This window comes from Phyllobates terribilis, unplaced genomic scaffold, assembly GCF_046119375.1.
Source record: "Phyllobates terribilis strain yellow unplaced genomic scaffold, ASM4611937v1 Scaffold_13__5_contigs__length_258822181, whole genome shotgun sequence".
In the NCBI taxonomy this organism is placed as follows: Eukaryota; Metazoa; Chordata; class Amphibia; order Anura; family Dendrobatidae; genus Phyllobates; species Phyllobates terribilis.
This window is the reverse complement of record NW_027362773.1, coordinates 245,097,010-245,120,109: the sequence shown is the minus strand read 5'-3', so window position 1 is coordinate 245,120,109 and position 23,100 is coordinate 245,097,010. Positions and strand designations below refer to the sequence as shown.

Below are 23,100 nucleotides of genomic sequence, written 5' to 3'. Positions count from 1 at the left end.
GGAATGGACTCACCCCCATACACTGCTTAGTCTTCTTCTGCTTATAATTTAGATAATATCTTTTGCTCTGATTTTTAGTCTTATGCTTAATGTTCTTCTGCTTTTTGTTCTGCAGCTTCTTGTTCTTCTGCTTCTTGGTCTTCTGTCTCTTGTTCTTCTGTATCTTTGTGGTTGTCTTCTTGTTTTTTGTCCTCTTGGTCATCTTCTTCAGGGTCATCTTCGTGGTCTTCTTTGGGGTGGTCTTCAGGGTCGTCGTCTTCAGGGTCATCTTCGGGGTCCTCGTCTTCTTTGGGGTGGTCTTCAGGGTCGTTGTCTTCAGGGTCGTTGTCTTCAGGGTCCTCGTCTTCTTCGGGGTGGTCTTCAGGGTCGTCGTCTTCAGGGTCAACGTCTTCGGGGTCCTCGTCTTCTTCGGGGTGGTCTTCAGGGTCGACGTCTTCAGGGCCGTCGTCTTCGGGGTCGTCATCTTCGGGGTTGTCGTCTTCTTCAGGGTGGTCTTCAGGGTCGTCGTCTTCGGGGTCCTCGTCTTCTTCGGGGTGGTCTTCAGGGTCGTCGTCTTCAGGGTCGTCGTCTTCGGGGTGGTCTTCAGGGTCGTCGTCTTCAGGGTCCTCGTCTTCGGGGTCCTCGTCTTCTTCGGGGTGGTCTTCAGGGTCGTCGTCTTCAGGGTCCTCGTCTTCGGGGTCCTCGTCTTCTTCGGAGTGGTCTTCAGGGTCTTCGTCAGAGAGATCCAGAGCGATTACCAAAAACCATTTCAAAAAGCTTGAACTTGCAAATGTAGCAGAAGGTACAAGAAGGCTGAGGAACAGCCGAGAACCAGCTGACGGTACTGGAACCCGGATGGATAGCAGAAGGTACAAGAGCCAATGGAACTACCGAGGACCAGCTGATGGTACTGGAACCCGGTTACTAAGCAGGAGCTACCTGTGCCAGAAAGCACTACCAAGGACCAGCAGATGTTGGTGGAACTCGGATACCGAGAAGGAGGCACCTAAGCCAAAGGCACTGCCTGGAACCACCTGATGTTACTGGAACCCAGGGGGACATATTCAAGATTGACTTCCAAAGAACCAGCTAATGGTACTGGAACTCAGATAGGCAGCAGAAGATACACATGAAAAAAAAAGTTGCAAGGCCGCGAGCCGGCCGGAGTTACCGAAACCCACAGTCCTACAGGGGGTGCTTGTCCTATTGGCAATATGGAACCAGCCTTCATTGCCAGATCTCACAGCCCACATAGGAGTCACCTAAACTGCAGGCACCATAGAGTCGGCTAACCCGACCGCAACACGACAGGACAATGTATTGGAGGCAAAGTGACGTTGACACTGCCCGGAAACAGCTGGCGTGCTGGAACCAGGCTGGGCAGGAGGGAGTACCCGTGCCAAAGACACTGCCGAGAACCAGCTGACAGTACTGGAACCCGGATGGGTAGCAGAAGGTACAAAAGCCAATGGAACTACCGAGGACCAGCAGATGGTGCTGGAACCCGGTTACTAAGCAGGAGATACCTGTGCCAGAAAGCACTACCAAGGACCAGCAGACGTTGGTGGAACTCGGATACCGAGAAGGAGGCACCTAAGCCAAAGGCACTGCCTGGAACCACCTGATGTTACTGGAACCCAGGGGGACATATTCAAGATTGACTTCCAAAGAACCAGGTAATGGTACTGGAACTCAGATAGGCAGCAGAAGGTACACATGAAAAAAAAAGTTGCAAGGCCGCGAGCCGGCCAGAGTTACCAGAACCCACAGTCCCACAGGGGGTGCTTGTCCTATTGGCAATATGGAACCAGCCTTCATTGCCAGATCCCACAGCCCACATAGGAGTCACCTAAACTGCAGGCACCATAGAGTTGGCTAACCCGACCGCAACACGACAGGACAATGTATTGGAGGCAAAGTGACGTTGACACTACCCGGAAACAGCTGGCGTGCTGGAACCAGGCTGGGCAGGAGGGAGTACCCCTGCCAAAGACACTGCTGGGAAACAGCTGGCGGTGCTGGAACCCAGGGTAAATACTAAAAACAGAGAGGAGCCAGAGGCCTAATTGGAGCAAGTTTAAAATCAGTAGTAGTGTGAATGTGGACAGAGCAGGAGAAATTGCCGGACACACAGCAGGGGATCAGCTGACGTTACTGTACCTCAATAACACTGGAGCAAGTGTTGACTGTGCAGACGGCACTTCTGAGCAGCAACTGGCGGTGTTGGAGCCCAGGGTAAATACTGAAAACAGAGAGGAGCCAGAGGCCTAATTGGAGCAAGTTTAAAATCAGTAGTAGTGTCAATGTGGACAGAGCAGGAGAAATTGCCGGACACACAGCAGGGGATCAGCTAACATTACTGAACCCCAATAACACTGGAGCAAGTGTTGACTGTGCAGACGGCACTTCTGAGCAGCAACTGGCGGTGTTGGAGCCCAGGGTAAATACTGAAAACAGAGAGGAGCCAGAGGCCTAATTGGAACAAGTTTAAAATCAGTAGTAGTGTCAATGTGGACAGAGCAGGAGAAATTGTCGGACACACAGCAGGGAATCAGCTGACGTTACTGAACCCCAATAACACTGGAGCAAGTGTTGACTGTGCAGATGGCACTTCTGAGCAGCAACTGGCGGTGTTGGAGCCCAGGGTAAATACTGAAAACAGAGAGGAGCCAGAGGCCTAATTGGAGCAAGTTTAAAATCAGTAGTAGTGTCAATGTGGACAGAGCAGGAGAAATTTCCGGACACACAGCAGGGGATCAGCTGACGTTACTGAACCCCAATAACACTAGAGCAAGTGTTGACTGTGCAGATGGCACTTCTGAGCAGCAACTGGTGGTGTTGGAGCCCAGGGATTACAGTTCAGGTGGTAGAAACATGAACACAACAGTAGACCTGGATACTGTTGACAACCAATTATTTAATCTGGAAGAGGACTGGCAAATTCATGTGAGATCCAGGCCTTGTTCATTTTCAGAAAAGTAAGCCGGTCAACATTATCGGAGGATAGTCGGATGCGACGGTCTGTTAGTACACCACCTGCGGCACTAAAGATGTGTTCCGATAATACACTAACAGCAGGGCAAGCCAGCACCTCCAATGCATACTGGCTAATCTCTGGCCATGTATCCAGCTTAGAGACCCAAAACTTGAAGGGGGAAGAGCCGTCTGGGAGTACACTGAGAGGGCAAGACATGTAGTCTGTCACCATCTGACGGAAACGTTGCCTCCTGCTGACTGGAGCCGTCTGTGATGGTGTAGACATTTGTGGCGGGGACACAAAACTTTGCCACATTTGGGCCATACTGGTCTTGCCTTGTGCTGAGGCGCTGCTTCTGCTCCCTCTTTGTGCAGAGCTTCCTCCACTGCCTCGACGCACTGAGCTGCTTTGTAAAGCACTGGCAGCACTGCTCTCGGAGAACATGATGGAATGCACCAGTGTGTCTTGGTACTCCCGCATTTTACGCTCCCAGTTCAACGGTGTTATGAGGCTTTGTAAGTTGTCCCGGTAGCGAAGATCTAGGAGGGTGGACACCCAATAATCAGCCGTGTTGAGAATGTGGGCGATGCGGCGGTCGTTTCTCAGGCACTGCAGCATGAAATCAACCATGTGCTTCAGACTGCCAACTTGCCAAGAAACGCTGTCCCCTGCTTGAGGCGTGATCTCTGCCTGCTCTGCATCACCCCATCCTCGCTCTAGATACTGACTACTAGAGCATTGTGTACCTCCCTCCTCTGGACAGATGTCTTCCTCCTCCATTGACTCCTCCTCATCCTCCTCACAAAGTGTCCCCTGCCTAGGCCTTTGTGAGGAACCACGTTGCGCAGAATGTACAGAAGCAGATGGCATTTGTTACTCCTCATCCTCCACCTCTTCCAAAACCTCCTCCCTTAGTGCTTGCAGTGTTTTTTCAAGTAGGCAGATAAGGGGGATAGTCATGCTGACTAGTGCATCATCTGCACTTGCCATCTGCGTGGAATAATCGAAGGCACGCAAAACATGGCAGATGTCCTTCATAGAGGCCCACTCGGTGGTGAAGTGTGAATGGCGCGCAGTGCGACTTGTTTGCGCCTGCTTCAGCTGGTACTCCATTACTGCTGCCTGCTGCTCACACAACCTCTACAACATATGTAACGTTGAATTCCACCTGGTGGGTAGGTCACATATGATGCGATGTTCTGGAAGGCGTAATCGGCGCTGCAGAGCTGCAATGAGCGATCTTGCCATGCAAGAACGCCGCAAGTGAGCGCACTCTATGCGGACCTTGTGCAGCAGTGCATCAAGATCCGGATAGTCCCTCAAAAAACTCTGCACGACCAAGTTGAGCACATGTGCCAGACATGGGATGTGAGTGAGGTTACCTAGGCCCAGAGCTGCCATCAGATTTCGGCCATTGTCACACACTACCATGCCTGGCTGGAGATTCGCTGGCACAAACCACACGTCGCTCTGCTGCTTGATGGCATTCCAGAGCTCCTGCGCTGTGTGTCTTCGATTCCCGAAAGAAATTAATTTCAATACGGCCTGTTGACGTTTGGCCACGGCTGTGCTCATATCGGTCGTAACAGGTAACCGTTCACGGGTCGATGTGGAGGTAGACCGTGACGGCTCCAGCAGCGCTGATTCAGAGGAACTGGAGTATGAGGAGGAGTCAATGTGTACAGACTGGATTCCTGCAATCTTTGGAGTTGGCAGAACACGTACAGCGCCACTCTCAAGATCTGTACCTGGCTCCCCAACATTTACCCAATGGGCAGTGAGGGAAAGGTATCGTCCCTGTCCATGCTTACTGGTCCACGCATCGGTGGTCAGGTGGACCTTGCTACTGACGGCGTTTTGTAGCGCATGTTTTATTTTTCCCTCCACATGCTGTTGCAGGGCAGGGACGACTTGCCTGCTGAAATAAAAGCCGCTGGGCACGTTGTATTGTGGGACTGCCAATGCCATCAAGTTACGGAAGGTGTCAGTCTCCACCAGCCTGAATGATAGCATTTTAAGGGACAGTAGTTTTGCAATGCCAGCATTCAGAGCCTGTGCTCGGGGGTGGTTTGCCGAGTATGGGTGCCTTTTCTTTCATGCCTGTGCTAACGATGGCTGTAGACTGGCCTGGGAGTGTGAGGATGACAGGGAACGTGGTGCTGTGGGTGGAATGACACTGTGTCTCTGTACAACAGTGCCAGAGGTTCTTCCATGGCGATTCTGTGAGGAAGCCGAACCAGCTGTGTGTGAGCTGGAGGAAGAGGCTACAACACGAGCTGAAGAGGTGGTAGGTGGCGCTGTAGGTTGGCCTAGGTCTTCAGTGTGTCTTTGTAACTCCACCACGTGCTTGGTCCGCACATGTTTCCACATATTTGTGGTATTGAGGTTGCTGACACTTTTTCCACTTTTCACTTTCTGATTACACAGCTTTCATTTGACAAAGCAAATGTCATCTGCAACTGTGTCAAAAAAGGACCAGGCACTGCAAGTCTTGGGAGCACCCGTTTTGGGTTTTGGAAGATGCATGCTCCTAATGGGTGCCGAAGTGGCGGCTACAGGCAAACAAGTCTGCCCCCTCCCTCTCCCTCCTTTTTGGGCCATTCGGGGAATCTCTTCCTCAGAGCTGCTCCCACCACCTTCCTGTACCTCACGCCATGATGGGTCAAGGACCTCATCATCTACACTACCCTCTTCAAACAACTGCTTCTCCTGGGTAGTCTCGAGAGCACAGTACACACCAGAAAGTGGCACCTGAGTCTCATCATCAGATGCGTACTGAGGTGTGCTGACCATAGGCACTGGCCCACCCGCCTCTTCAGATTCAGAGAGACAAAGCGGTTGCGCATCACTGCATACTACCTCTTCTTCAAATTCTAGAATTATGCTTGGCTGGCCCCCTCTTTCCAAGCCAAGAGATTCAGAGAAAAGAAGTAGAGATGGCTCCTGTCCAGGGCTCTCTGACTGCCTGGGCAATTTGGCAGGTGGTGAAGAGACAGATGGGTGCTCTTCAGTGCTCAGGACCTGAGAGGATCTGGAACTAATTGAAGTCGATGCGTTAGCTGCCATCCATCCGACAACGGCTTCAATTTGGTCCTCCCGCAGCAGTGGGGTACAGCGAGCTCCTACAAAGCTGCGCATAAAGGACTGTTGCCTGGTAAAACTGGGGGATGCTGAGTCACTGGTGCCCACAGCAGGCACAGAATCCCCACGTCCTCTCCCTGCAGAAACTCCACGCCCACGACCACGAGCCTTACTCCCTGCCTTCTTCATCTTGGTAGACTGATAAAGATAGGCAGAAAAGTACTAAGGGCTTAGTGTGCTTAATCCTGAACAGCTGCTAACAGGTATAAGAAACACTAATTTTATAAAGTGTGGACTAGACTTTAATATGAGCTAATGTGGTTTACACAACTGCAAAGTGGAGTGTTTGGTGAACTTTATTTACGTTTTTTTTTTCACAAAAAGACACTGGATGTGCCCAAAGATGTAAAACCGATAGTATCACAAACTTTTTGTAGCTATTACAATGCAGGAAGGTAACCTACAATGCAATAGATGAGGCTACAAAAAATAGGCTAATCCTAATCTGGGGGGGCTGCAGGGCACAAGGCTGCAGAAAGGCTCCTCTGTCTACTCCTATATAGTTTGTTTGCTATCAATCTAGCTGGATACGGATGGAACCACACTAATAGGAGAAATCAGGAAAAATGAGCAGAACTAATGCAAAAAAGGACAATGTATGAGGCAGTGACGCACGCTGAGCAGACTACAACCGGACGTGGCTGCAGAACACACTACAGGGTGAGCTGCACTCACACACAGAGACCTCGCAGACAGCCGTGAACAGTGCAGAGAACTGTGCACTAGCGCTGCAAGGCAAAAGAAAGCTTCTCTATCTACTCCTATATAGTGTGTTTGGAAGCAATCTAGCTGGATACAGATGGAACCACACTAATAAGAGAAATCAGGAAAAATGAGCAGCACTAATGCAAAAAAGGACAATGTATGACGCAGTGACGCACGCTAAGGGGACTAAAACCGGACGTGGCTGCAGAACACACTACAGCATGAACTGCACTCACACACAGAGACCTCACAGACAGCCGTGAACAGTGCAGAGAACTGTGCACTAGCGCTGCAAGGCAAAAGAAAGCTTCTCGCACAGCGGTTTATAAAGTAGCCTGGGTAAAGCACAATAAAGCAAATCGCTAGCTCAAACTGTCCCTCAGAACAGCAGCGTCCTGTCCCTAACTAAATTCACAGCAGAGTGAACCCAAAATGGCGGCGGCGGCTTTTATAGTGCATCATGACATCATTTCAGCAGCCAATCACAGCCATGCCATTAGTTAACAGGCCTAACATGCCTAACAGGATGTGCCCACACTTCTTAGGATCCTCATTGGCTGAATAAAATCAAACTGGCTCATTGCATTATGGGAACTTCCGATTCCGATATTCGATATTCTAAAAGTATCGCAACTCAGTATCGGAAATCCGATAGAGCGAATATCGGTCGATACCCGATATTTCAGTATCAGAATGCTCAACACTATAAAGGACTGGTTTACTAATGAAGTATGTCAGTGATACTAAAGGACTGGTTTAATAATGAAGTATGTCAGTGATACTAAAGCGCTGGTTTACTAATGCAGTATAGCAGTGATATTAAAGGACTGGTTTAATAATGCAGTATAGCAGTGATATTAAAGGACTGGTTTACTAATGCGGTATGGCAGTGATACTAAAAAACTGGTTTACTAAATAAATGAAGGCTGTGATACTAAAGGACTGGTTTACTAATGCAGTATAGCAGTGATACTACAGGACTGGTTTACTAATGCAGTATAGCAGTGATATTAATGGACTGGTTTACTAATGCAGTATGGCAGTGATATTAAAGGACTGGTTTAATAATGCAGTATAGCAGTGATATTAAAGGACTGGTTTACTAATGCAGTATGGCAGTGATACTAAAAAACTGGTTTACTAAATAAATGAAGGCTGTGATACTAAATGACTGGTTTACTAATGCAGTATAGCAGTGATATTAAAGGACTGGTTTAATAATGAAGTATGTCAGTGAAATTAAAGGACTGGTTTACTAATGCAGTATAGCAGTGATATTAAAGGACTGGTTTAATAATGCAGTATAGCAGTGATATTAAAGAACTGGTTTACTAATGCAGTATGGCAGTGATACTAAAAAACTGGTTTACTAAATAAATGAAGGCTGTGATACTAAAGGACTGGTTTACTAATGCAGTATAGCAGTGATATTAAAGGACTGGTATAATACTGCAGTATAGCAGTGATATTAAAGAACTGGTCTACTAATGCAGTATGGCAGTGATACTAAAAAACTGGTTTACTAAATAAATGAAGGCTGTAATACTAAAGGACTGGTTTACTAATGCAGTATAGCAGTGATATTAAAGGACTGGTTTAATAATGAAGTATGTCAGTGATACTAAAGGACTGGTTTACTAATGCAGTATAGCAGTGATATTAAAGGACTGGTTTAATAATGCAGTATAGCAGTGATATTAAAGGACTGGTTTACTAATGCACTATAGCAGTGATATTAAAGGACTGGTTTACTAATGCAGTATGGCAGTGATACTAAAAAACTGGTTTACTAAATAAATAAAGGCTGTGATACTAAAGGACTGGTTTACTAATGCAGTATAGCAGTGATACTAAAGGCTGGTTTACTAATGCTGTATAGCAGTGATACTAAAGGGCTGGTTTACTAATGCGGTATGGCAGTGATACTAAAGGGCTGGTTTGCTAATGCAGTATAGCAGTTATATTAAAGGGCTGGTTTACTAATGCAGTATAGCAGTGATACTATAGGGCTGGTTTACTAATGCAATATAGCAGTGATATTAAAGGACTGGTTTACTAATGCAGTATGGCAGTGATACTAAAGGACTGGTTTACTAATGCAGTAAGGCAGTGATATTAAAGGGCTGGCTTACTAATGCAGTATGGCAGTGATACTAAAGGGCTGGTTTACTAATGCAGTATGGCAGTGATACTAAAGGGCTGGTTTACTAATGCAGTATGGCAGTGATACTAAAGGGCTGGTTTACTAATGCAGTATAGCAGTGATGCTAAAGGGCTGGTTTACTAATGCAGTATGGCAGTAATACTAAAGGGCTGGTTTACTAATGCATTATGGCAGTAATACTAAAGGGCTGGTTTACTAATGTAGTATGGCAGTGATACTAAAGGACTGGTTTAATAATGAAGTATGGCAGTGATATTAAAGGGCAGGTTTACTAATGCAGTATAGCACTGATATTAAAGGACTGGTTTACTAATGCAGTACGGCAGTGATACTAAAGGGCTGGTTTACTAATGCAGTATGGCAGTGATACTAAAGGACTGGTTTACTAACGCAGTATGGCAGTGATACTAAAAAGCTGGTTTACTAATGCAATATAGCAGTGATACTAAAGGGCTTTTTTACTAATGCAGTAAGTAGTGTTGAGCGAGCACTAAAATGCTCGGGTGCTCGAAGCTCGGGCCGAGCTCGCCGTGATACTCGGGTGCTCGACCCGAGCAACGAGCCCAATGTTAGTCTATGGGAGACTCGAGCACTTTTGCGGTGGCACCCCCGGCAGTCTTTTAAAAGCCTAACAAGTGCCCAAAACGATAGTGACAGTGCTCAAATGACATGGAGACAGCATGGGGATCGACCCAGGAAGCACTTCTGACACCCAGGTCACTGCTGTCAACAACGTGGTCAGAGGTATTAAGCCACTTTTACAGGCTCACAATAAAACGTTCAAAAACGAAAGTGAAACTTTTTTCCTGTGAAATATGTTAAGGAACATCCTTTCCAGGGTAAAGACTTGTGTATAAGTTAAAATAAATGACCAAAAACAAAAATACTCCTCCACACCTTCGGCTATGTTCACAAGTAGCATTTTTTATGCGTTTTTGCACTTTTGTATTGCTTTCAACTATGACAAATGCATTCACCGTGAAATGTAATTTTAACATTTTACAACCTTATCTGGCCATGTGCTGTGTGACACATGCATAAAGTGCTGAAAAGACAAGGGAACAGCATGGGGAAGACCCCTGGAAGCATCTCTGACTCCCAGGTCGCTGTCTAAAAGTGTGCCCATCATAAGTGATCCTTACCGCATCAGAAGATGCAGACTTGCAACTATCCCCATGCAAGTTTTAGTCCCAGGGCAGTGTTCAATTGTACCTCCCCCATTCCTTGCAATTCAAGCTCAAGTATGCAGCCTGCCACCCACCCACCCCCAGGCTGCAATACCATACTGCTTGCTTGCTTGAACTTGAAATTGGGCCTTTTAGGCATGTGGAGGCGGAATCTGGCCACCACGTCATGGCTGTGTTGGCGGCCTGGAATCCATACTCAGTCCCCAGCCGCCCGGCGGCCAGGTGTCCATACTCGGTCCCCAGGCGCCCCGCGGCCGGGTGTCCACACACGGTCCCCAGCCGCCTTGGGCAGCCGGGTGTCCATAAACGGTCCCCAGCCGCCCCTATTTCTCCTTGGAACATCCCTCCACACACTTTTCTTAGCCCGGCCTGCTTTAGGCAGCATTGGACGAGCTCACCAGAGAACCAGACTCCTCCGGTGGGCCCTGACTTCTCCATCGGTGGAGTTGAGAGTGCCAAGGTGAGGAGCATGATCATGATGACAGAAGTTAGCATCTGCTATGTTTTCTTTTAATGCAAGTGTAAGTGTGCAGCCTGCCACCCACCCACCCCCAGACTGCAATTCCATACTGCTAGCTTGCACTTGAAATGGGGCCTTTTAGTTTGGAGGAGGCCGAAGCTGGCCACTACCTCATGGCTGCTTCGGCAGCGAGGTATCCATACTCAGTCCCCAGCCGCCCATATTTGTCCTGGTGTGCCTTATACATAAGATTAAGCACGTATACCAAACATTACCTGTGCCCTCCCCAGTGCATTTAGTGGGAAGGAGAGCCTATTCCGCTGTAGTGTGTGCATGCCAAACCCCTGTTCATGGTACATGCGAAGATGCCTCCCACCTTGCACCTGTCGTTGCAGACTTGCAACTATCCCCATTCAAGTCCTTGTCCCATGGCAGTGTTCAATTGTACCTCTCCCATTCCTTGCAATGCAAGCGCAAGTATGCAGCCTGCCACCCACCCACCCCCAGGCTGCAATACCATACTGCTTGCTTGCTTGCACTTTAAATTGGGCCTTTTAGGCATGTGGAGGCGGAATCTGGCCACCACGCCATGGCTGTGTCGGCGGCCTGGTATCCATACTCAGTCCCGAGCCGCCTGGTGGCCGGGTGTCCCCGCTTGCTCCCCAGCCTCCAGGGGGTGGCCGGGTGTCCATACTCGGTCCCCAGCCACCCCTATTTGTCCCGGTAACCTTTCCCACACTTTTCTTAGCCTGGCCTGCTTTAGGGCAGCATTGGCCGAGCCCACCGGACTATCAGACTCCTCCTCCCATCAGGGGAGTTGAGAGTGCCAAGGTGAGGAGCATGATGAGGATGATAGAAGTTAGCATCTGCTTTGTTTTGTTGTAATGCAAGCACATGTATGTAGTAGCGGCTAGGCCTGAGGTGGTCAGCGTTTTGGCGCATATCCTACCTCCTCCGAGGATTGCTGGATGTTTTCCTGCTACTATCCAAGTTCTATGACTCCCGTTAAAACAAAGCTTCAGGTGATAAATGATGGATGAGGTAGTGGCAAAGGAGAAAGAGCAGGAGGAACAGGGACCATTCACATCAATATCAGGCCAGTCAACCAGATATGTCTTGTAGGATATGTTTCTGCAACAAAAGGAGCGGTTCGGCTACACAGTTATAGGGCATACAGTGAGTGCAATGCCTACCAAAAATTTCGAGCCACTCCAATGCCCCTTGGAAATGACATGGAGGTCAGAGGGCGTTAACTAAACCTTTTTTTCCATTTATAGCAACTGGGTCTCCCGTGCACTGTTGGCCTAAGCAGAGAATGGAAGGCTTTCCAAAAATTATGAGGAACTGCAATGCCCCTTACAAGAGCCATGTGTGGCACCCCAGGGGTCTGGTCACCACAGTAATAGAGATATTACGTCGGAGAGCAAGTGGGAGGTTTCCTGGTCGGATCCCTTAAACATGCAACATCCTCCTGCCCCAATCCTGGGAGGGGAGAATTCTGCCCTTATAAACTGGATCTGGGGCAGGGTTGAGTGAGTCAGAGAACAGTCAGAGTCAGAGTGAGAGCAAGGGAAAGTAACAGCAAGGAGCTCTGTAGGAGTTAGGAGCTAAAGACCAGGGGCTGGAAGCTGAGCAGAGCTCGCCCTGGCAGAAGACAATAGGAACCGGACACAGGAGTCCGAAGCTGTGAGGACTTAAATATCCAGCAGCAGAAACCAGCCGGCAGGGGATTTCAGGTCCTCTGGCCATAGAAGCCCGGAGGCTCAGTCACAAGCAAGGGACCAGCACCGCCGTCGTGGAGCGGAGGCTAACAGAAGGCCCCAAGTCACCAGCCATACGGGTGAGCACTACATGGTACACTCAGGGACGTGGGCTACTTCTACCCGCTTACAGCAAGGTAGCCAGGAAGAGTGCAGACAGACGGGGAGGCCTACAACTCCACCTGGCCAGGGGAACTCCTGCTTGCTCACAGACTGACCAGGCCTCTTATGCTAGCCAGTACTCCCGGGAGGGTCTACCTTATAATCATCAGTAAAGACCCTGAACTGCACTGCAAAGACTCTGAGTCATTCCTGCTGCGCTCGTGCACCATCACCCCCATCATCCACACTCACTGCCCTGAGGCTATACTCCTCCCGAGGGGAGTTATCCCATTCTATGCTGCGCACACAACACCAGCCTCAGCGGTCTGCCTCGCAGCGGTGGTACTCCCTGACCGCAATCCACGGGTGGCGCAGTCGGACAATTAACCTCAAAACCTAAGAAAGACTGCCACTGGTTTGATCAGCCTGAGCCACGGGACCGGGTCACCGCCACGGAGACTACAGACCCCAGAGACCCGGCACCGCGTATCCCACACACGTGTACACACGGCCTAGCGGGCGCGTCACATGCAGTACAGCATATTACAAACATAAGTCCCATTATTGGGGAGTGGGTGTCCCATGGTATTTGCTTATGCTTTCCAAGCAAAAGCTGCCAAAAATTAGGACGGAGCAACTTGCAATGCCCCTTACAAGAGCCATGCAGTACAGCATATTACAAACATAAGTCCCATTATTGGGGAGTGGGTGTCCCATAGTGTTTGCTTATGCTTTCCCAGCAAAAGCTGCCAAAAATTAGGACGGAGCAACTTGCAATGCCCCTTACAAGAGCCATGCAGTACAGCATATTACAAACATAAGTCCCATTATTGGGGAGTGGGTGTCCCATAGTATTTGCTTATGCTTTCCCAGCAAAAGCTGCCAAAAATTAGGACGGAGCAACTTGCAATGCCCCTTACAAGAGCCATGCAGTACAGCATATTACAAACATAAGTCCCATTATTGGGGAGTGGGTGTCCCATAGTATTTGCTTATGCTTTCCCAGCAAAAGCTGCCAAAAATTAGGACGGAGCAACTTGCAATGCCCCTTACAAGAGCCATGCAGTACAGCATATTACAAACATAAGTCCCATTATTGGGGAGTGGGTGTCCCATAGTATTTGTTTATGCTTTCCAAGCAAAAGCTGCCAAAATTAGGACGGAGCAACTTGCAATGCCCCTTACAAGAGCCATGCAGTACAGTATATTACAAACATAAGTCCCATTATTGGGGAGTGGGTGTCCCATAGTATTTGCTTATGCTTTCCCAGCAAAAGCTGCCAAAAATTAGGACGGAGCAACTTGCAATGCCCCTTATAAGAGCCTTGCAGTACAGCATATTACAAACATAAGTCCCATTATTGGGGAGTGGGTGTCCCATAGTATTTGCTTATGCTTTCCCAGCAAAAGCTGCCAAAAATTAGGACGGAGCAACTTGCAATGCCCCTTACAAGAGCCATGCAGTACAGCATATTACAAACATAAGTCCCATTATTGGGGAGTGGGTGTCCCATAGTATTTGCTTATGCTTTCCCAGCAAAAGCTGCCAAAAATTAGGACGGAGCAACTTGCAATACCCCTTACAAGAGCCAAGCAGTACACATATTACAAACATAAGTCCCATTATTGGGGAGTGGGTGTCCCATAGTATTTGCTTATGCTTTCCCAGCAAAAGCTGCCAAAAATTAGGACGGAGCAACTTGCAATACCCCTTACAAGAGCCATGCAGTACAGCATATTACAAACATAAGTCCCATTATTGGGGAGTGGGTGTCCCATAGTATTTGCTTATGCTTTCCCAGCAAAAGCTGCCAAAAATTAGGACGGAGCAACTTGCAATGCCCCTTACAAGAGCCATGCAGTACAGCATATTACAAACATAAGTCCCATTATTGGGGAGTGGGTGTCCCATGGTATTTGCTTATGCTTTCCAAGCAAAAGCTGTCAAAAATTAGGACGGAGCAACTTGCAATGCCCCTTACAAGAGCCATGCAGTACAGCATATTACAAACATAAGTCCCATTATTGGGGAGTGGGTGTCCCATAGTATTTGCTTATGCTTTCCCAGCAAAAGCTGCCAAAAATTAGGACGGAGCAACTTGCAATGCCCCTTACAAGAGCCATGCAGTACAGCATATTACAAACATAAGTCCCATTATTGGGGAGTGGGTGTCCCATAGTATTTGCTTATGCTTTCCCAGCAAAAGCTGCCAAAAATTAGGATGGAGCAACTTGCAATGCCCCTTACAAGAGCCATGCAGTACAGCATATTACAAACATAAGTCCCATTATTGGGGAGTGGGTGACCCATAGTATTTGCTTATGCTTTCCCAGCAAAAGCTGCCAAAAATTAGGACGGAGCAACTTGCAATGCCCCTTACAAGAGCCATGCAGTACAGCATATTACAAACATAAGTCCCATTATTGGGGAGTCGGTGTCCCATAGTATTTGCTTATGCTTTCCAAGCAAAAGCTGCCAAAAATTAGGACGGAGCAACTTGCAGTGCCCCTTACAAGAGCCATGCAGTACAGCATATTACAAACATAAGTCCCATTATTGGGGAGTGGGTGTCCCATAGTATTTGCTCATGCTTTCCCAGCAAAAGCTGCCAAACATTAGGACGGAGCAACTTGCAATGCCCCTTACAAGAGCCATGCAGTACAGCATATTACAAACATAAGTCCCATTATTGGGGAGTGGGTGTCCCATAGTATTTGCTTATGCTTTCCCAGCAAAGCTGCCAAAAATTAGGACGGAGCAACTTGCAATGCCCCTTACAAGAGCCATGCAGTATAGCATATTACAAACATAAGTCCCATTATTGGGGAGTGGGTGTCCCATAGTATTTGCTTATGCTTTCCCAGCAAAAGCTGCCAAAAATTAGGACGGAGCAACTTGCAATGCCCCTTACAAGAGCCATGCAGTACACATATTACAAACATAAGTCCCATTATTGGGGAGTGGGTGTCCCATAGTATTTGCTTATGCTTTCCCAGCAAAAGCTGCCAAAAATTAGGACGGAGCAACTTGCAATACCCCTTACAAGAGCCATGCAGTACAGCATATTACAAACATAAGTCCCATTATTGGGGAGTGGGTGTCCCATAGTATTTGCTTATGCTTTCCCAGCAAAAGCTGCCAAAAATTAGGATGGAGCAACTTGCAATGCCCCTTACAAGAGCCATGCAGTACAGCATATTACAAACATAAGTCCCATTATTGGGGAGTGGGTGTCCCATGGTATTTGCTTATGCTTTCCAAGCAAAAGCTGCCAAAAATTAGGACGGAGCAACTTGCAATGCCCCTTACAAGAGCCATGCAGTACAGCATATTACAACATGAGTCAAATTATTGGGGAGTCGGTGTCCCATAGTATTTGCTTATGCTTTCCCAGCAAAAGCTGCCAAAAATTAGGACGGAGCAACTTGCAATGCCCCTTACAAGAGCCATGCAGTACAGCATATTACAAACATAAGTCCCATTATTGGGGAGTGGGTGTCCCATAGTATTTGCTTATGCTTTCCCAGCAAAAGCTGCCAAAAATTAGGATGGAGCAACTTCCAATGCCCCTTACAAGAGCCATGCAGTACAGCATATTACAAACATAAGTCCCATTATTGGGGAGTGGGTGTCCCATAGTATTTGCTTATGCTTTCCCAGCAAAAGCTGCCAAAAATTAGGACGGAGCAACTTGCAATGCCCCTTACAAGAGCCATGCAGTACAGCATATTACAAACATAAGTCCCATTATTGGGGAGTGGGTGTCCCATAGTATTTGCTTATGCTTTCCAAGCAAAAGCTGCCAAAAATTAGGACGGAGCAACTTGCAGTGCCCCTTACAAGAGCCATGCAGTACAGCATATTACAAACATAAGTCCCATTATTGGGGAGTGGGTGTCCCATAGTATTTGCTCATGCTTTCCCAGCAAAAGCTGCCAAACATTAGGACGGAGCAAATTGCAATGCCCCTTACAAGAGCCATGCAGTACAGCATATTACAAACATAAGTCCCATTATTGGGGAGTGGGTGTCCCATAGTATTTGCTTATGCTTTCCCAGCAAAAGCTGCCAAAAATTAGGACGGAGCAACTTGCAATGCCCCTTACAAGAGCCATGCAGTACAGCATATTACAAACATAAGTCCCATTATTGGGGAGTGGATGTCCCATAGTATTTGCTTATGCTTTCCCAGCAAAAGCTGCCAAAAATTAGGATGGAGCAACTTGCAATGCCCCTTACAAGAGCCATGCAGTACAGCATATTACAAACATAAGTCCCATTATTGGGGAGTGGGTGTCCCATAGTATTTACTTAAGCTTTCCCAGCAAAAGCTGCCAAAAATTAGGACGGAGCAACTTGCAATGCCCCTTACAAGAGCCATGCAGTACAGCATATTACAAACATAAGTCCCATTATTGGGGAGTGGGTGTCCCATAGTATTTGCTTATGCTTTCCCAGCAAAAGCTGCCAAAAATTAGGATGGAGCAACTTGCAATGCCCCTTACAAGAGCCATGCAGTACAGCATATTACAAACATAAGTCCCATTATTGGGGAGTGGGTGTCCCATAGTATTTGCTTATGCTTTCCCAGCAAAAGCTGCCAAAAATTAGGACGGAGCAACTTGCAATGCCCCTTACAAGAGCCATGCAGTACAGCATATTACAAACATAAGTCCCATTATTGGGGAATGGGTGTCCCATAGTATTTGCTTATGCTTTCCAAGCAAAAGCTGCCAAAAATTAGGACGGAGCAACTTGCAATGCCCCTTACAAGAGCCATGCAGTACAGCATATTACAAACATAAGTCCCATTATTGGGGAGTGGGTGTCCCATAGTATTTGCTTATGCCTTGCAAGCAAAAGCTGCCAAAAATTAGGACGGAGCAACTTGCAATACCCCTTACAAGAGCCATGCAGTACAGCATATTACAAACATAAGTCCCATTATTGGGGAGTGGGTGTCCCATAGTATTTGCTTATGCTTTCCCAGCAAAAGCTGCCAAAAATTAGGACGGAGCAACTTGCAATGCCCCTTACAAGAGCCATGCAGTACAGCATATTACAAACATAAGTCCCATTATTGGGGAGTGGGTGTCCCATAGTATTTGCTTATGCTTTCCAAGCAAAAGCTGCCAAACATTAGGACGGAGCAACTTGCAATACCCCTTACAAGAGCCATGCAGTACAGCATATTACAAACATAAGTCCCATTATTGGGGAGTGGGTGTCCCATAGTATTTGCTTATGCTTTCCCAGCAAAAGCTGCCAAAAATTAGGACGGAGCAACTTGCAATGCCCCTTACAAGAGCCATGCAGTACAGCATATTACAAACATAAGTCCCATTATTGGGGAGTGGGTGTCCCATGGTATTTGCTTATGCTTTCCAAACAAAAGCTGCCAAAAATTAGGACGGAGCAACTTGCAATGCCCCTTACAAGAGCCATGCAGTACAGCATATTACAAACATAAGTCCCATTATTGGAGAGTGGGTGTCCCATAGTATTTGCTTATGCTTTCCCAGCAAAAGCTGCCAAAAATTAGGACGGAGCAACATGCAATGCCCCTTACAAGAGCCATGCAGGACAGCATATTACAAACATAAGTCCCATTATTGGGGAGTGGGTGTCCCATAGTATTTGCTTATGCTTTCCCAGCAAAAGCTGCCAAAAATTAGGATGGAGCAACTTGCAATGCCCCTTACAAGAGCCATGCAGTACAGCATATTACAAACATAAGTCCCATTATTGGGGAGTGGGTGTCCCATAGTATTTGCTTATGATTTCCCAGCAAAACCTGCCAAAAATTAGGACGGAGCAACTTGCAATGCCCCTTACAAGAGCCATGCAGTACAGCATATTACAAACATAAGTCCCATTATTGGGGAGTGGGTGTCCCATAGTATTTGCTTATGCTTTCCAAGCAAAAGCTGCCAAAAATTAGGACGGAGCAACTTGCAGTGCCCCTTACAAGAGCCATGCAGTACAGCATATTACAAACATAAGTCCCATTATTGGGGAGTGGGTGTCCCATAGTATTTGCTCATGCTTTCCCAGCAAAAGCTGCCAAAAATTAGGACGGAGCAACTTGCAATGCCCCTTACAAGAGCCATGCAGTACAGCATATTACAAACATAAGTCCCATTATTGGGGAGTGGGTGTCCCATAGTATTTGCTTATGCTTTCCCAGCAAAAGCTGCCAAAAATTAGGCCGGGCAACTTGCAATGCCCCTTACAAGAGCCATGCAGTACAGCATATTACAAACATAAGTCCCATTATTGGGGAGTGGATGTCCCATAGTATTTGCTTATGCTTTCCCAGCAAAAGCTGCCAAAAATTAGGATGGAGCAACTTGCAATGCCCCTTACAAGAGCCATGCAGTACAGCATATTACAAACATAAGTCCCATTACTGGGGAGTGAGTGTCCCATTGTATTTACTTAAGCTTTCCCAGCAAAAGCTGCCAAAAATTAGGACGGAGCAACTTGCAATGCCCCTTACAAGAGCCATGCAGTACAGCATATTACAAACATAAGTCCCATTATTGGGGAGTGGGTGTCCCATAGTATTTGCTTATGCTTTCCCAGCAAAAGCTGCCAAAAATTAGGACGGAGCAACTTGCAATGCCCCTTACAAGAGCCATGCAGTACAGCATATTACAAACATAAGTCCCATTATTGGGGAGTGGGTGTCCCATAGTATTTGCTTATGCTTTCCCAGCAAAAGCTGCCAAAAATTAGGACGGAGCAACTTGCAATGCCCCTTACAAGAGCCATGCAGTACAGCATATTACAAACATAAGTCCCATTATTGGGGAGTGGGTGTCCCATAGTATTTGCTTATGCTTTCCAAGCAAAAGCTGCCAAAAATTAGGACGGAGCAACTTGCAATGCCCCTTACAAGAGCCATGCAGTACAGCATATTACAAACATAAGTCCCATTATTGGGGAGTGGGTGTCCCACAGTATTTGATTATGCCTTGCAAGCAAAAGCTGCCAAAAATTAGGACGGAGCAACTTGCAATACCCCTTACAAGAGCCATGCAGTACAGCATATTACAAACATAAGTCCCATTATTGGGGAGTGGGTGTCCCATAGTATTTGCTTATGCTTTCCCAGCAAAAGCTGCCAAAAATTAGGATGGAGCAACTTGCAATGCCCCTTACAAGAGCCATGCAGTACAGCATATTACAAACATAAGTCCCATTATTGGGGAGTGGGTGTCCCATGGTATTTGCTTATGCTTTCCAAGCAAAAGCTGCCAAAAATTAGGACGGAGCAACTTGCAATGCCCCTTACAAGAGCCATGCAGTACAGCATATTACAAACATAAGTCCCATTATTGGGGAGTGGGTGTCCCATAGTATTTGCTTATGCTTTCCCAGCAAAAGCTGCCAAAAATTAGGACGGAGCAACTTGCAATGCCCCTTACAAGAGCCATGCAGTACAGCATATTACAACATGAGTTCCATTATTGGGGAGTGGGTGTCCCATAGTATTTGCTTATGCTTTCCCAGCAAAAGCTGCCAAAAATTAGGACGGAGCAACTTGCAATACCCCTTACAAGAGCCATGCAGTACAGCATATTACAAACATAAGTCCCATTATTGGGGAGTGGGTGTCCCATAGTATTTGCTTATGATTTCCCAGCAAAAGCTGCCAAAAATTAGGATGGAGCAACTTGCAATGCCCCTTACAAGAGCCATGCAGTACAGCATATTACAAACATAAGTCCCATTATTGGGGAGTGGGTGTCCCATAGTATTTGCTTATGCTTTCCCAGCAAAAGCTGCCAAAAATTAGGACGGAGCAACTTGCAATGCCCCTTACAAGAGCCATGCAGTACAGCATATTACAAACATAAGTCCCATTATTGGGGAGTGGGTGTCCCATAGTATTTGCTTATGCTTTCCATGCAAAAGCTGCCAAAAATTAGGATGGAGCAACTTGCAGTGCCCCTTACAAGAGCCATGCAGTACAGCATATTACAAACATAAGTCCCATTATTGGGGAGTGGGTGTCCCATAGTATTTGCTCATGCTTTCCCAGCAAAAGCTGCCAAACATTAGGACGGAGCAAATTGCAATGCCCCTTACAAGAGCCATGCAGTACAGCATATTACAAACATAAGTCCCATTATTGGGGAGTGGATGTCCCATAGTATCTGCTTATGGTTTCCCAGCAAAAGCTGGCAAAAATTAGGATGGAGCAACTTGCAATGCCCCTTACAAGAGCCATGCAGTACAGCATATTACAAACATAAGTCCCATTATTGGGGAGTGGGTGTCCCATAGTATTTACTTAAGCTTTCCCAGCAAAAGCTGCCAAAAATTAGGACGGAGCAACTTGCAATGCCCCTTACAAGAGCCATGCAGTACAGCATATTACAAATATAAGTCCCATTATTGGGGAGTGGGTGTCCCATAGTATTTGCTTATGCTTTCCCAGCAAAAGCTGCCAAAAATTAGGATGGAGCAACTTGCAATGCCCCTTACAAGAGCCATGCAGTACAGCATATTACACACATAAGTCCCATTATTGGGGAGTGGGTGTCCCATAGTATTTGCTTATGCTTTCCCAGCAAAAGCTGCCAAAAATTAGGACGGAGCAACTTGCAATGCCCCTTACAAGAGCCATGCAGTACAGTATATTACAAACATAAGTCCCATTATTGGGGAGTGGGTGTCCCATAGTATTTGCTTATGCTTTCCAAGCAAAAGCTGCCAAAAATTAGGACGGAGCAACTTGCAATGCCCCTTACAAGAGCCATGCAGTACAGCATATTACAAACATAAGTCCCATTATTGGGGAGTGGGTGTCCCATAGTATTTGCTTATGCCTTGCAAGCAAAAGCTGCCAAAAATTAGGACGGAGCAACTTGCAATACCCCTTACAAGAGCCATGCAGTACAGCATATTACAAACATAAGTCCCATTATTGGGGAGTGGGTGTCCCATAGTATTTGCTTATGCTTTCCCAGCAAAAGCTGCCAAAAATTAGGACGGAGCAACTTGCAATGCCCCTTACAAGAGCCATGCAGTACAGCATATTACAAACATAAGTCCCATTATTGGGGAGTGGGTGTCCCATGGTATTTGCTTATGCTTTCCAAGCAAAAGCTGCCAAAAATTAGGACGGAGCAATTTGCAATGCCCCTTACAAGAGCCATGCAGTACAGCATATTACAAACATAAGTCCCATTATTGGGGAGTGGGTGTCCCATAGTATTTGCTTATGCTTTCCCAGCAAAAGCTGCCAAAAATTAGGCCGGGCAACTTGCAATGCCCCTTACAAGAGCCATGCAGTACAGCATATTACAAACATAAGTCCCATTATTGGGGAGTGGATGTCCCATAGTATTTGCTTATGCTTTCCCAGCAAAAGCTGCCAAAAATTAGGATGGAGCAACTTGCAATGCCCCTTACAAGAGCCATGCAGTACAGCATATTACAAACATAAGTCCCATTACTGGGGAGTGAGTGTCCCATTGTATTTACTTAAGCTTTCCCAGCAAAAGCTGCCAAAAATTAGGACGGAGCAACTTGCAATGCCCCTTACAAGAGCCATGCAGTACAGCATATTACAAACATAAGTCCCATTATTGGGGAGTGGGTGTCCCATAGTATTTGCTTATGCTTTCCCAGCAAAAGCTGCCAAAAATTAGGACGGAGCAACTTGCAATGCCCCTTACAAGAGCCATGCAGTACAGCATATTACAAACATAAGTCCCATTATTGGGGAGTGGGTGTCCCATAGTATTTGCTTATGCTTTCCCAGCAAAAGCTGCCAAAAATTAGGACGGAGCAACTTCCAATGCCCCTTACAAGAGCCATGCAGTACAGCATATTACAAACATAAGTCCCATTATTGGGGAGTGGGTGTCCCATAGTATTTGCTTATGCTTTCCAAGCAAAAGCTGCCAAAAATTAGGACGGAGCAACTTGCAATGCCCCTTACAAGAGCCATGCAGTACAGCATATTACAAACATAAGTCCCATTATTGGGGAGTGGGTGTCCCACAGTATTTGATTATGCCTTGCAAGCAAAAGCTGCCAAAAATTAGGACGGAGCAACTTGCAATACCCCTTACAAGAGCCATGCAGTACAGCATATTACAAACATAAGTCCCATTATTGGGGAGTGGGTGTCCCATAGTATTTGCTTATGCTTTCCCAGCAAAAGCTGCCAAAAATTAGGATGGAGCAACTTGCAATGCCCCTTACAAGAGCCATGCAGTACAGCATATTACAAACATAAGTCCCATTATTGGGGAGTGGGTGTCCCATGGTATTTGCTTATGCTTTCCAAGCAAAAGCTGCCAAAAATTAGGACGGAGCATCTTGCAATGCCCCTTACAAGAGCCATGCAGTACAGCATATTACAAACATAAGTCCCATTATTGGGGAGTGGGTGTCCCATAGTATTTGCTTATGCTTTCCCAGCAAAAGCTGCCAAAAATTAGGACGGAGCAACTTGCAATGCCCCTTACAAGAGCCATGCAGTACAGCATATTACAACATGAGTTCCATTATTGGGGAGTGGGTGTCCCATAGTATTTGCTTATGCTTTCCCAGCAAAAGCTGCCAAAAATTAGGACAGAGCAACTTGCAATGCCCCTTACAAGAG

At 46.8% G+C, this 23,100-nt stretch overlaps 1 protein-coding gene across 1 annotated transcript in view; it reads left to right on the top strand.

Annotated features, from left to right (window-relative positions):
* Positions 1–23,100, top strand: part of CUNH16orf78 (chromosome unknown C16orf78 homolog) — a 239,201-nt gene that overhangs the window by 155,587 nt on the left and 60,514 nt on the right. The window lies entirely within an intron of this gene.